At 43.4% G+C, this 13,298-nt stretch overlaps 1 protein-coding gene across 1 annotated transcript in view; it reads left to right on the top strand.

The window, feature by feature from the left end:
* HSD17B12 (hydroxysteroid 17-beta dehydrogenase 12) overlaps positions 1–13,298 on the top strand; it is a 197,185-nt gene that overhangs the window by 108,308 nt on the left and 75,579 nt on the right. The window lies entirely within an intron of this gene.

The following is a 13,298-nucleotide window of genomic DNA, read 5'->3' as shown; positions in this document are numbered from 1 at the left end:
CTGATAAATGTAAAAAATAATTATGTAATTCATTTAAAAATAACAGCAATTAGGGTAGGCCTTTGACCTAGTGGGCAAGATGCTGCTTGGGACACCTACATCCCATTGGATTCCTGGGTACAAACACAGCTGTTAAAGGTATTTTGGAAATGAACCAGTGGATGGTAGCACTCTCATTCATTCTCTCTCAATAACATAAAAATAGTAACAATAAACTAATAACATGTTAACACATTTTCAAGGAAAAATAATTATATATTTTGAAAAACAATATTTGTTTTATGTTTTTACATCTACTTTTGCAATTTGTTATTTTGTTTGAAGATAAAAAGCATGGCTTTACATGGATGCTTAGTTGGAGAAAAGTGTTTAATAGCCTCTTCAGATAATTGTGGTACTCTTTTGATATGATACATCACACTTCTTAAGTGGAGATTTTTTAAAGGCTACTTGTGATATGGAATCTTAAATGATATTGATGAATTTCTCATATTCAGTTACATTGAAATTCACTGGTCCTTTGAATAAGGCCTTTTTTTCCATCATGATTTTGTAACTTTATGTATTGATCATTTGGAAAATATTGGTTTCCTGAGTTTTTAGATTTTCAAATAATGGCACATTATAAAAATAAATCACGATTGTTAATGTCACTCTTGATCTTATTCAAGCTGTGTTTTCTGTAGGCTCATAGTGGTGGATACAAGTTTTCCAGTCTTGAAGTGTCAGACTTGCTTCCTGCACTTTTGAGAATATGCCTGCCAAATCTGAATACATGATCTGTAGGTCAGTTGTTCTTTCAGGTACAGTGGTGTTACACGAACACTGGAGCTAATTCAACTCACAATTCAGGATAATTATTGTATTGGGTACATGGAGGAAGTGCTTGATGCACACTTTCCATTTGTCACACAGAACATTATAAAGATGTGTAGTCAAGGGTAGAGGTTTAATAAAATTAATGATTTTTATTACTCCATGAGGAGCCATTTTTAAATTAACCTGATTTTTTTTAAATCTTACTCCAAATACAAGAAGACTTTCATGTGTGAAGAATACAGATGCATCTAGTGCAATTAAGCATCCTGCTATGAGTTTTACCCACCATGCAGTTTTACCCACCATTGCTTTTGTCAATAGCATGAACAGGGTAAAGAATGTCTTAATATTTTTGATTTAGGGACCCTGAGTCAAATATTGAAATATTTTGGGGAGGAGCAGGTGTTTGGACTAGTGGTTAAGATGCCTATATCTCACATCACAATGCCTGGCTTTGATTCCAGCTTTAGGTCCTGAGTCCAGCTTCCTGCTAATGCAGACAATGGGAGGTAGCAATGATAGCTGAAGTAATTGAGTTCCTACCACCCACATGGGAGACCTGGATTCTGTTTCTGGTTCCTGGCTTCAACTGTAGCCAAGCCCCAGCTCAGTGGGCACTTGGGGAGTGACCTAGCAGATGGGAGCTCTGTCTCTCTACCTTCCATAAAAATATATTTTGGGGGCTGGCACTGTGGCGTAGCAGGTAAAGCTGCCACCTGCAGTGCCAGTGTCCCATATGGGCGCTGGTTCAAGTCTCTGCTGCTCCACTTCCTATCCAGCTCTCTGCTATGGTCTGGGAAAGCAATACAAGATGGCCCACTTTCTTGGGCACCTGCATCCACCTGAGAGACCTGGAAGAAACTCCTGGCTTCGGATCAGCTCAGCTCCTGCCTTTGTGGCTGGCCATCTGGGGAGTGAACCATCGGATGGAAAACCTCGCTCTCTTCCTCTGCCTCTCTCTAACTCTGCCTTTCAAATCAATCAATAAATCTTAAAAATATAAAAAAAAAAATTGCAGTTCTGACTGTCAAGTTAGCAGTTTAATCTAAAACTTGGGGAGGGCAGGGGGATTTCATTGTACAGTATTTGCAACTTTGAGAATATTTCAAAATAAAAAGAAACCCAAAAAATGGCCTTTCAAATGTTGGAAATTCACATGAGAATAATCATTTGTAAATTTCAGCAATATACCAATAAGTCTCATGCAGATGAAATCTTTTAGAATTCTTGGCATATAGTTAGTGCTCAGTAGTTGATAATTACAATAGTCTTTATTCCTGTTTTGTTGGTAGAATTTTTTTTTTTTTTTTTTTGACAGGCAGAGTGGACAGTGAGAGAGAGAGACAGAGAGAAAGGTCTTCCTTTTGCCGTTGGTTCACCCTCCAATGGCCGCCGCGGTCGGCGCCCTGCGCCCAGCGCACCGCGCTGATCCGATGGCAGGAGCCAGGAGCCAGGTGCTTTTCCTGGTCTCCCATGGGGTGCAGGGCCCAAGCACCTGGGCCATCCTCCACTGCACTCCCTGGCCACAGCAGAGGGCTGGCCTGGAAGAGGGGCAACCGGGACAGAATCCGGCGCCCCGACCGGGACTAGAACCCGGTGTGCCGGCGCCGCTAGGCGGAGGATTAGCCCAGTGAGCCGCGGCGCCGGCCTTGTTGGTAGAATATTAACTACAGTCCCATATGTTTCACACAGTAAATCTGTTTCCTTTCATGTGTCCTGGGGTCAAGTTCTTATTCTGTGTTTAAGAATTTTAGGAGATGACAGTGTACATCAACCACCTCTGCTTTTATTTTGGCTTAATTTGTGAAAACTATGCTCTTGTAACAATTTTAAATGCAGAGGAGCATTTCTGGGTTGAACAGAAACAATTCTGCTTTTAGCAAAATGTTGAACAATATTGGTCTTAAAAGTGTGAATTGTAGATAAAGTAAATACTCATTTCAGTGGCTGACATTTTAAATTTTATGGTCATTTTCTAATCCAGTTCCTTAATTTTTTTTTTAAAAGAAGTAAAGGCACACTGTTAAGCTTCAAAACAAAGTGACAGACCCAGATTGTGAAAAGAATACTTTTTTCTTGTGACAATTTCATAAAATCAGCATGAAAACTTGTATGAACAAAGTGACAGTTTAACATAAAACAGGTTAATAATAAAAAAAATTAGCTCGATCAGCAGTTTTTGGAGAAAAGTATGCAGGAATGATTGGCTTCTAGTTAAGTTTAGCTATCTCATGTTTGACAGGAGAAGGGGGGAATAGTATAGCAGATTACAGGTGTTTCGGCCTAGCTGTTAAGACGTTGTTGGGATGCCCACACCCTGTATCTGAGCATCTGTGGTCAAGTTTCAGCTCTGTTCCTGATCGCAGCTTCCTGCTAATGCACACCCTACGAGGCAGTAGATGATGGCTCAAGTAGTTGGGTCCCTGCCCTGACATGGGAGACCTGAATTAAGTTCCTGGCTTCAGACTTCAGCCTGGACCAATCCCAGCCACTGGGGTATTTGTGGAATGAACTAGCAGATTGAAGCTCTCACTCTTTCTTTTTGTTTTTCTACCTCTGTGTTTCTTTTTCTCAAATACACATGCACACACACACACACAAATATCTCTTTTACTTTTTTTTTTTTTTTTTTTTTTTGGACAGGCAGAGTTAGTGAGAGAGAAAGACAGAGAGAAAGGTCTTTCTTCCGTTGGTTTACCCCCTAAATGGCCGCTATGGCCAGCGCGTTGCACCAATATGAAGCCGGGAGCCAGGTGCTTCCTCCTGGTCTCCCATGTGGGTGCAGGGCCCAAGCACCTGGGCCATCCCCCACTGCCTTCCTGGGCCACAGCAGAGAGCTAGACTGGAAGAGAAGCAACCGGGACAGAATCCGGTGCCCCAACTGGGACTAGAACCTGGGGTGCTGGCGCCACAGGCAGAGGATTAGCCTAGTGAGCTGCAGCGCTGGCCCTCTTTTACTTTCTAACTTGAGTTTTAGTTCATGGTTATCCTGCATGGGAAATTGCTTACCTGTAGCCTAAATCTCATTGGTAACATTTCATTTTTCAAGCCAACAGAGACAGAAGTACCTGAAGAAAAGACTCTATTAAACACACACATACACAAGCACTTTTGTAATTAAAATAATGACATGTAATCAAAGGAGCATTGCCCAAGACTTGGGTCATCTACTGCTTCCCCAGGCCGTAGCAGAGAGCTGGATTGGAAGTGGAGCAGCTGGGTCTCAAAGTGGTGCCCATATGAGACGCCAGGGCATTAACTCGCTGCACCACAGCACTGGCCTCTAGGATGACTATTTCAACTCTAACTTGTGATTGTTTATTAACCAGATGTCTAAAGCAAATGGATAAACCATAGTGCCTTCTTTCCCCCTAAAGCTGTGGGCCTCATCAGTCATAAAATCCTGCAGACTGTCATCTGCAGGCTCTCTCAGCTGGGCCGCCACCCTCTTTCTACAGCTGGTTCTCTCCTTCGGGCTCCCCTTTGTTACAAGACTAGTGAAGTAGCTGCAGTCCTCTCCCAGCCACCTGTTGCTTTTGTGCTGTTATTTCCTTCCCGAGAACACAAGTGCCATCTTGTCACTTCCTAGCTCAGTAGCCTCCTCTAGGTGCTTAGAACTAAGACAGAGGTGGAAATGTCAACTTGTTGTGGTGCACACTTCATAGACGGGTGACCCCTGTGTGTGTATAGGGCCCCTCACTTACAAGGGCCCATTCTTGGTTCAGTGGTCTGCTGTCACTGTCACTTTTGAACAAAGGAGGCTTTGTATTTTTATTCTGCACTAGTCCCACAAATTAGGTAGCTGAGTCTGCTTGTTATTGGGGCACACGATCGCCACCAGCCTCCTTCTGCAGTGGTTTTTTTCCACTGCTCCCTCTGCACCACCTCTGCCATCCACAGGGATTCTTACGATATGTTGTTCCTTCCCCTCACTTTTTGCCTCTGCCTACTTCTCCTTCCTTCTCTGCAAGGCTGATCCCTACCTGTGGCTCAGAAAAACTCCAGGGAAATGTTACCTCCTGTTGAAATTCCCACTGTGCAAGAATGACTTGCTTTCCCTTTTATACACCCTGTTCATGTCTTGTAGAGCAGCAGTACATGTATACTTATATCCTTCACCAAAGATTTACTGGGGCCAATGCTGTGGCATAATAGGTTAAGCCTCCTCCTGCAGCACTGGCATCCCATATGGGTGTCAGTTCGAGTCCTGGCTGCTCCATTTCCATTCTAGCTCCCTGCTAAAGGACTGAGAAGGCAATGGAGGATGGCCCAAATGTTTGGGCCCCTGCACCCATGTGGGAGACCCCGAGGAAGCTCCTGGTTCCTGGCTTTGGATGGGCCCAGCTCCGGCTGTTTGGGCCATTTAGGTAGTGAACCAGTGGATGGAAGACCTGTCTATTTGAAAGGCAGAGAGACAGAATGAGAGAGAGAAAGAGAGAGAGAGAGATCTTCCATCCACTGGTTCAGTCTCCAAATGCCCATAAGAGCTAGGGCTGGCCTCTCTGAAGCCAGGAGCCTAGAACTTCATCCAGGTCTCCCTCATGGGGGCAGGGACCTAAGTGCTTAGGCCATCATCCACTGCCTTTCCAGGAGCGTTTGCAGGGAGCTGCATCAGAGGTGGAGAGGATCAGAATCAGGAAGCTGGATCAGAAGCACTCCAATATGGTATGCAGTTGTTCTAAGTGGCTGCTCCACCTGCTGTACCACAACGCCAGTCCCAATAAATCCCTTTTTAAGTGAAATCTGATATTCATGGTCATTTGAAAAAGAATATTCAGCTGATGCAAACAGATAGAGTTAACTCTCAAAAAATAAAACTTCAGTTTTGTCTTTGGCCAGCCTTTTGTTTACCAAGTGCTAGAAATAAGCATTCTCATCTGGAACTTGCTTCAAGGTGGCCTCTTCCAGAGTCTACAACACCTGAACCGAGTGTAGAACTCAGAGCTTACGAAAGAATGGAACCTGGAGCTGGTGTTGTGATGCATCAGATTAAGCCACTGCTTGCAACACTGACATCCTATCTTGGAGTGCCTGTTTGTGTCCCAGTTGCTCCATTTTTTTTTTTTTTTTTTTGATAGGCAGAGTTAGACAGTGAGAGAGAGAGAGAGAGACAGAGAGAAACGTCTTCCTTCCGTTGGTTCACCCCCCAAATTGCCTCTACAGCCGGCGCACTGTGGCCAGCACGCTTCGCCTATCTGAAGCCAGGAGCCAGGTGCTTCCTCCTGGTCTCCCATGCGGGTGTAGGGTCCAAGCACTTGGGCCATCCTCCACTGCCTTCCTGGGCCACAGCAGAGAGCTGAACTGGAAGAGCCACCTTCCTGCTATTGTACCTGGAAAGCCAGTGGAAGATGGCCCTAGTACTTGGGCCCCTGATACCCCAGGGGGAGACCCAGATAGGACTCTTCTGGCTTCAGCCTGGCTCAGCTTTGGCTGTTGCAGCCATTTGGGGGGTGAACCAGCAGTTGGAAGATTGCTCTCTCTCTCTCTCTTTCTCTCTCTCTCTCTCTCCTTCTCACTCTGTGCTTCAACCAAATAAATATTTTTAAAAACCACATAAAAATGGAAGCTGCTCATGTCCTATCAATGGAACAAATTTATATAGTATATATGAGGTTTTATTTCTTGAAGGTGGTAGTTGCAGTTAAAGAGGCTGCAATAAAAACTTTGGCTTAAAATAAAGAAGTGTTTGGTTTGAGATGTAATCCTGATGAACTGTGAATAATGTTTTGGCTTGAGTAAAAGTGAGTTTCCTTACATGAGATTTAAATGATCATGAATATTTTTTCTGTAGAAAAAGAAAGAGACCATTATTAGTGTAACATCTCTGATAATTATCATTAAATGGGCCTTTAGAGATGGAATCAGATCAGTTATTCATTCTAGGGCATAGTCACTTTTTTCCAGTGCTACCTAAGGCAGGCATTCTTTGTAGGAAGACATGTTACCCCAAGGGGAGAGGTAGAAGGTGATGATGGTACAGTTTCAGTTCAGGGGGAAGAAGACCAGAAAAGCAATTAGTGAGTGTTGGTTAGGAGACTTTTGGGTTTTTGTCTTCTGGTTAAAATCAGGGAATGTCGAGAGTGGGTGTTTAGCCTTTCAGTTAAGCCATCTGTGCCCCACATTGAGAACCTGGGTTCAATTCCTGGCTCCAACTACTGCGTTAAGACCGTGGGAGACAGCAGTGATGGCTCAAGTAATTGGATTCCTACCACCCGTGTGGCAGACCTGGCTTGAGTTCCTGGCTCCTGGCTTTGGCCCCATGTGGGGGACCATTCTCAGCATTTGGGAGTTCTTTCTGACTGTGTCACTCAAATAAATAAATAGAATTTAAAAGAAATTAGAGAAAGTACAAAAGACTCATTATACTTCTTTTATATTTCTAAATAATGTAAGATGATTTATGTTAAAATGGAGTTTTTAACAAAAAAATGCAAGACATTTTTATAGTGATAAGCTGAATATAATGAATTTAGATTTAAGAATCTAAAATTGGTAAGCATTGAATATTGTGCCATTTCCCAAAGAGCCTCTCCTCTCCCCCTCATTATCTTTCTCAGGACTGGGAATAGGGAGAGTGATCCATGACTAAAATATCCTCAGCCTTCATTTCTCTGCCCTGAGTTAAGCTCCTGGAGTACTTATTCATGAGCCTGGATGGTTTCTATGGTTTCTTATAACATGAAAATGTTTGAATTTCCGTGAGATTGATAGTCCAAACCCATGCAGGACAGATGGAAAAACTGAGTCGTCTCTCAGTTTATCTTAGGCTTCAGATTGCCTTATTTTAGCTTATATGGAGACATTTTATATAAACATACATATAGACAGAGTGCAGTTTTGGTTTTTTAGGGAAGAGTTCAAGAAGTGTGGGGAAGATGATTTTAATAAGTCAGTTGTGTTGGCCTAGATGTATTTACTCATTCAACAGATCTTTAGCAGAGTGACCCCTGCTCTATGCCAGGCATTGTGCTAGGTGCTGGGAATCCAAAGATGACAGAGAAGGATCCCTGTTTGTTAAGAAGTGGAGGCTCTTTGCTTAACATATTATGGCAGGTGATTAATAGGGTTATGTAGAAAGTTTCAGGAGTGTAACACAGAGACAGAGCCTCACCCTGGCAGAAATGGGAAACATGAAAAATACCTCCACAAAGGTGGTGACATTGCTCGATGGTAAATATGGAAAAGATGAGGGAGGGTGAGTGTAACAAGAATTCAAGAGTGGACAGTGCCTGGGCTTGGAGGGGAAGCAGGTTGTTTATTTGGAGTGGATGTTGGGACATAGGACATCGGTATATTCTTTTCTGTTTTTATTAATTGGAAAATTATAAATAATACACAAATTTATGCAGATTACACTTGACCAACCTCCTTGAGAAAGTAAGGGAAGTGTTCCTAATAATCTATAAAGTTATTGAATATATTTATGTAATATATATAAATATAAAATTATTATTTCTTTGCATGATAGTATTATTACTCTAAAATGTAATTCTTTATTTTCTTTGAGAATTTGCAACCACAGGGTTTTACTGTGAGATGTTTTAAAGCATTTGAGTAACTGAAGAGCCTGGAGGGAATGCCTCTTAGTCATTCTTCATAGATTTAATTGAAATGGTTAATACAGTCCCAATGAAACTAAATAGAGACTAAATAGGCAAGAATAAGCAATAAAGTTTTGCAAAAGAAGAACAATGAAGGAGACTTGTACTACTAAAAATACTAAAACCTATCTTTTTTTAGAAAAAAACTTTTATTTATTTGAAAGGCAGAATGACTGAGAGAGACAAGAAAGAGATCTTCCATCAACTCATTCATTCTCCAAAATGGCCTCTAACAGCTGGAGCCTGGAGCCTGGAGCCTGGAACTCTATTTGGTTTCCCAAGTGAGTGGCAGGGGCCCAAATACTTGAGCCATCATCTGCTGCCTCACAGGGTACACTTAAGCAGGAAGCTGGACTTCGAAATGGAGCTGGGACTCAAATCCAGGCATACCAATATGAAGTACAGGTATCCCAAGTGATATCTTAACTGCTGCACCATAAAACCCACCCCTAAAACCTACCTTAAAGCCAGAATAACGAAAATTAAGGCATTACTAAAGCACAGGAATATAAGACATAAATCGGGTGCAATTATGGAACCAGAACCTAACCAATGCCTTTATATCCCCAGAGTGGTCAGTCGCTAGATGTGATACCATGGGAATTGTGTGACAAGCCAACTCTGCAGCCGAGACAGTCCCTACAGGGACCGCTGATGGTGTTCCCACAGGTGATGCCACAAGTGTCCTTGAAGGGGCAGTTGAGTGGCTCATCTTGTTTCCATTGCAACCTCTGAATTCTGTTGTTTCTTTGCCTTTATCCCACATGCCTGCAGGGAATCGATTTAACTTCTTACAGTTCCTACTCTGGGAAAAGACTTGGCAGAGGCTCTGTTACTCTTTGGGCCTTTATGGTGGCAGAAGGGTGAGAGGACCCAGAAGAAGTACCCTTCCCAAGGCTTTGTTAAAGTTCTGAATCTTCATCCACGGGCTGTTGCTGGCTTGTAGACTTAGGGAAAATCCTCAGACTGGGGAGGTGGTGAGAGTGGAAATGAGAGTTGTATCATGTGTATCTGGTATCCGCTTCTGTTGCAAGTACTTAAAACATATTTATGTGGATGCTGAAGATTAGAAGATTCTTGTCCATTTGTCGTCTCTTGGTGGGGTCAGATGCAGTGGGCTAGGCCGTGTGGAGGAGGCAGTTGCCCCAGTGCACTTCCCCAGTTCATAAGGAAGCCAGCTACTCCTATACTGGCCTTGAAGAACGCTCATTATACTTCTCATCTGATTGCCTGGGCCAGCAAAAGGCAGCTCTTGTCCTATTCTTATGTGTATGCTGCTATTTTTGATTCCTACAACCTGATAGCAGAGGTGAGGGCAGTTCATGGAATTCTCACAGCCCACCCATGGGCCTGCTGGAGAGCATGCATTTGCTATAATCCTTGGAAAGGAGATGTCTGTCAGATTCATCTGGAGGAGTTTTCCTCACTTTGTGAAAGGGATGCGTAAAAGAGCCATACCAGCTCTGCCCTGAACATTTGTCTGCATGTGATGCTTGGGATGGCAATGATTCTCTTGAAATCCGGAAGGGAGCCAACCTGAGGGAAAACCAGAGGAAGGCAGAAAAATTCTAGATCATTTGTGACCTTGTTGAGCAAATGAACAAAGCAGAGCCAGGTCCTCGTCTTCATGAAGCTTAATTCTGACAGGGGCAGATGAGCACAGACAGCAAGCACATACACGTAAAATGCAAGTGTATTGAAGGTGGTACATGCAGTGGAATAAAACAAAGCAGAAAAGGGGGTGAAGGGTGCTAGGGCAGGGCTGGCTACATTTTTTTCAGAGTGATCAGGGATGGCATCACGGAGAAGGTATTATTCACTTAAGGATTCAAAAAAGACAAAGGCTGCAGAGAAAGAATGTTCCAATTAGGGGGAACGGTAAGTGCACATGTCCTGAGCCTATATGGAGGACATCCTGTGATGCAAGAACTGCTAGGGGCCACTGTGGCCAGAGTGGGAAAGCAGATGGGAGAGTAACTGCACATGAGACTGAGAAGTGTTAAGCTGTTGCCTAAGACTTCTGACTCTTTTTCTGGGTGAGAGATACATGTTTGGGGATTTGTGAGGAGGGAAATGACATGATCTGACCTGTGTGTTTTATTTTTAAAGATTTTTTATTTATTTATTTGAAAGTTAGAGTTACACAGAGAGAAGAGAGGCAGAGAGAGAGAGAGAGAGAGAGAGAGAGAGAGAGAGGTCTTCCATCCGATGGTTCGCTCCCCATTTGGCCGCAACGGCCGGAGCTATGCCAATCCAAAGCCAGGAGCCAGGAGCTTCTTCTGGGTCTCCCATATGGGTACAGGGGCCCAAGGACTTGGGCCATCTTCCACTGCTTTCCCAGGCCACAGCAGAGAGATCGGAAGTGGAGCAGCCGGGTCTCGAACCGGTACCCATATGGGATGCCTGCGCTTCAGGCCAGGGCGTTAACCCGCTTCGCCACAGCACCGGCCCCGACCTGTGTTTTAAAAAAAGCAAAAGACAGGGGGCTGGTGCTGTGGCACAGTGGGTGAGGGCGCCACCTGCAATGCTGGCATCCCATATGGGCGCTGGTTCTAGTCCCTGCTGCTCCACTTCTGATCCTGCTCTCTGCCATGGCCTGGGAAAACAGTGGAAGATAGCCTAAGTCCATGGGCCCCTGTACTCTAGTGGGAGACCTGGAAGAGGTTCCTGGCTCCTGGCTTCTGATCAGTGCAGCTCTGGCTGTTGTAGCTATTTGGGGAGTGAACAAGATGGTGGAAGACCTCTCTCTTTCTCTTCCTCCCTCTCTCTCTCTTTCTCTCTCTCTACATCTGCCTTTCTGGAACTCTACCTTTCAAAAAAATAAATAAATCATTTTTTTAAAAAGTACTATTAAAAAAATCGAAAGACATGACCCCAATAGAGGCAGTTAAGAAAGGTTCTTAAGAAAAAACAAACAGTATTATTGGATTGGGACATGATTCCAAGTGTAAGTTGAAATTTTTTTAAAGATTTATTTGTATTGATTTGAAAGACAGAGTTACAGAGAGAGGTAGAGCAAGAGAGGCAGAGAGGTGTTCCATTCGCTGGTTCACTCCCCAAATAGCCGCAACGGCCGGAGCTGAGCCGACCCAAAGCCCCACGAACCAGGAGCTTCCTCCGGGTCTCCCATGTGGGTGCAGGGGCCCAATGACTTGGGCCATCCTCCACTGCTTTCCCAGGCCATAGCAGAGAGCTGAATTGGAAGTGGAGCAGCCGGGACTTAAACCAGAGCCCATAAGGGATGCCAGCACTGTAGGCCAGGGCTTTAGCCCACTGCACTACAATGCCAGCCCCCAAATATTTTTATTATCTTGGAAAACTTGCACTAGGAACCATTTTACTTATCCAGAAAGAAAGAGAAAATTGTACTTGGGGCTTCACTGATTAATATCATTCTTTCCAAAAGTGTCATTGAATTTTTTTACAGCATATCTGTGTAAGATTGGACCATGTAAATGTCTTCACCACATCTGTGAGATATAAAATAGCAAATTTGATTTAGGACTTGTGAATTGGCTTTAAAATTACTAGGGGGCTGGTGTTGTGGTGAGCGGGTTAAGCTACCACCTGTGATGCTGGCATCCCAAATGAGTGTGGATTGGAGTCCTGGCTGCTCTTTGCTTTTAATCCAGCTGCTGCCAATGTACCTGGGAAGACAGCAGAAGATGGTCCAAGTGCTTGGGCCCCGACACCCACGTGAGAGACTGGATGGAGTTTCAGACTCCTGGCATTGGCCTGGCCCAGCCTTGGACTTTGAAACCATTGGGCAATTGATCCAGTAGGTAAAAGATCTCTTTCTCCCTCTCTCTCCCTGTGTGTAACTCTGCCTTTCAAATAAATAAACAAATCTTTAAAATAAATAAATAAATAAAGTCACCAAAGAGAAATTTTTCTAAATGTCAGTACATGGTGCTAGTGTGGAAAAATACTTTGCTTTTCAAAACAAATAGGGAAATATATCTTATTTTATCTTTGAATAAAGGTTGACACTGATAAAAGATGCCCCTTTGGCCTTTTGTTTTCGGGCATTTTCCCCTTGTGAATCTGCGGCTCTAATAAAGTCAGTTTTCTCTGTTTACTGGTGGTAAATCTGTGAACCGTTTGTGGTAAGATATGTTGGCCCAGCTATTGTGAAATGATAGCTCTATATCTGGCTCTCCATTACATAAGCACATGTATAGCCCATTTGTATTGGAGCAGTAAGTATACTTTTAGCATCAGATGAGGTCTAGGTCAGTTCTTCTCTCCTGTTTATTCATGGATTTTTACCTACAGTCAATATGTTTCATTGAGTCTAAGAATCAAATCTCTCATGAACCAGCTCTTAAGTTTTAGACATAAATCCTTTCAGATCAAGAAAAGATACTTCCTATGAGGATTAATCCTACATACCCTGCAATGAGCTGACATTGACTTCCACTGAAGAAAGATTTATTTTTGGAAGCAGGATTTTTTAAATTAGTTCTTTGAATTCTCAGCAAGTTCTAGAGAACATCATTCCCAGCCTGCTGAACTTCACCAGGCCAAGGGAAAGTAGGGATGATTGAGGAGGGGAAGGGGTGTTAGCACTTACGGAGTGCCTTCTGTGTGCCAAGAGCTGTTATCTGAGCTTCGTGTCATAAGTTGAACGGTGTTACCTTCATTTTCACAAGAGGATGTGGAGGCTGAAAGAGGATGTGTGACTTGCTCAAAGTCATTTTGCAGATCAGTGTGGAAATGAAATTGGTGCCCATGTGTGAGTGACCTGAAAGCCCATGCTATCTCCTCCAAGGGCTGTCTAGTGAAGGCAGAAGGAAGCATTATACGTTACCACAGATGAGTTTTATTTCTCCAGGGTCTCATTTCTGAAGTTATTATTTCCGTCAGTTCTGTTTAGAC

This window comes from Oryctolagus cuniculus, chromosome 1, assembly GCF_964237555.1.
Source record: "Oryctolagus cuniculus chromosome 1, mOryCun1.1, whole genome shotgun sequence".
NCBI classification, from domain to species: domain Eukaryota; kingdom Metazoa; phylum Chordata; class Mammalia; order Lagomorpha; family Leporidae; genus Oryctolagus; species Oryctolagus cuniculus.
This window is presented reverse-complemented; position numbering and strand designations above follow the sequence as displayed.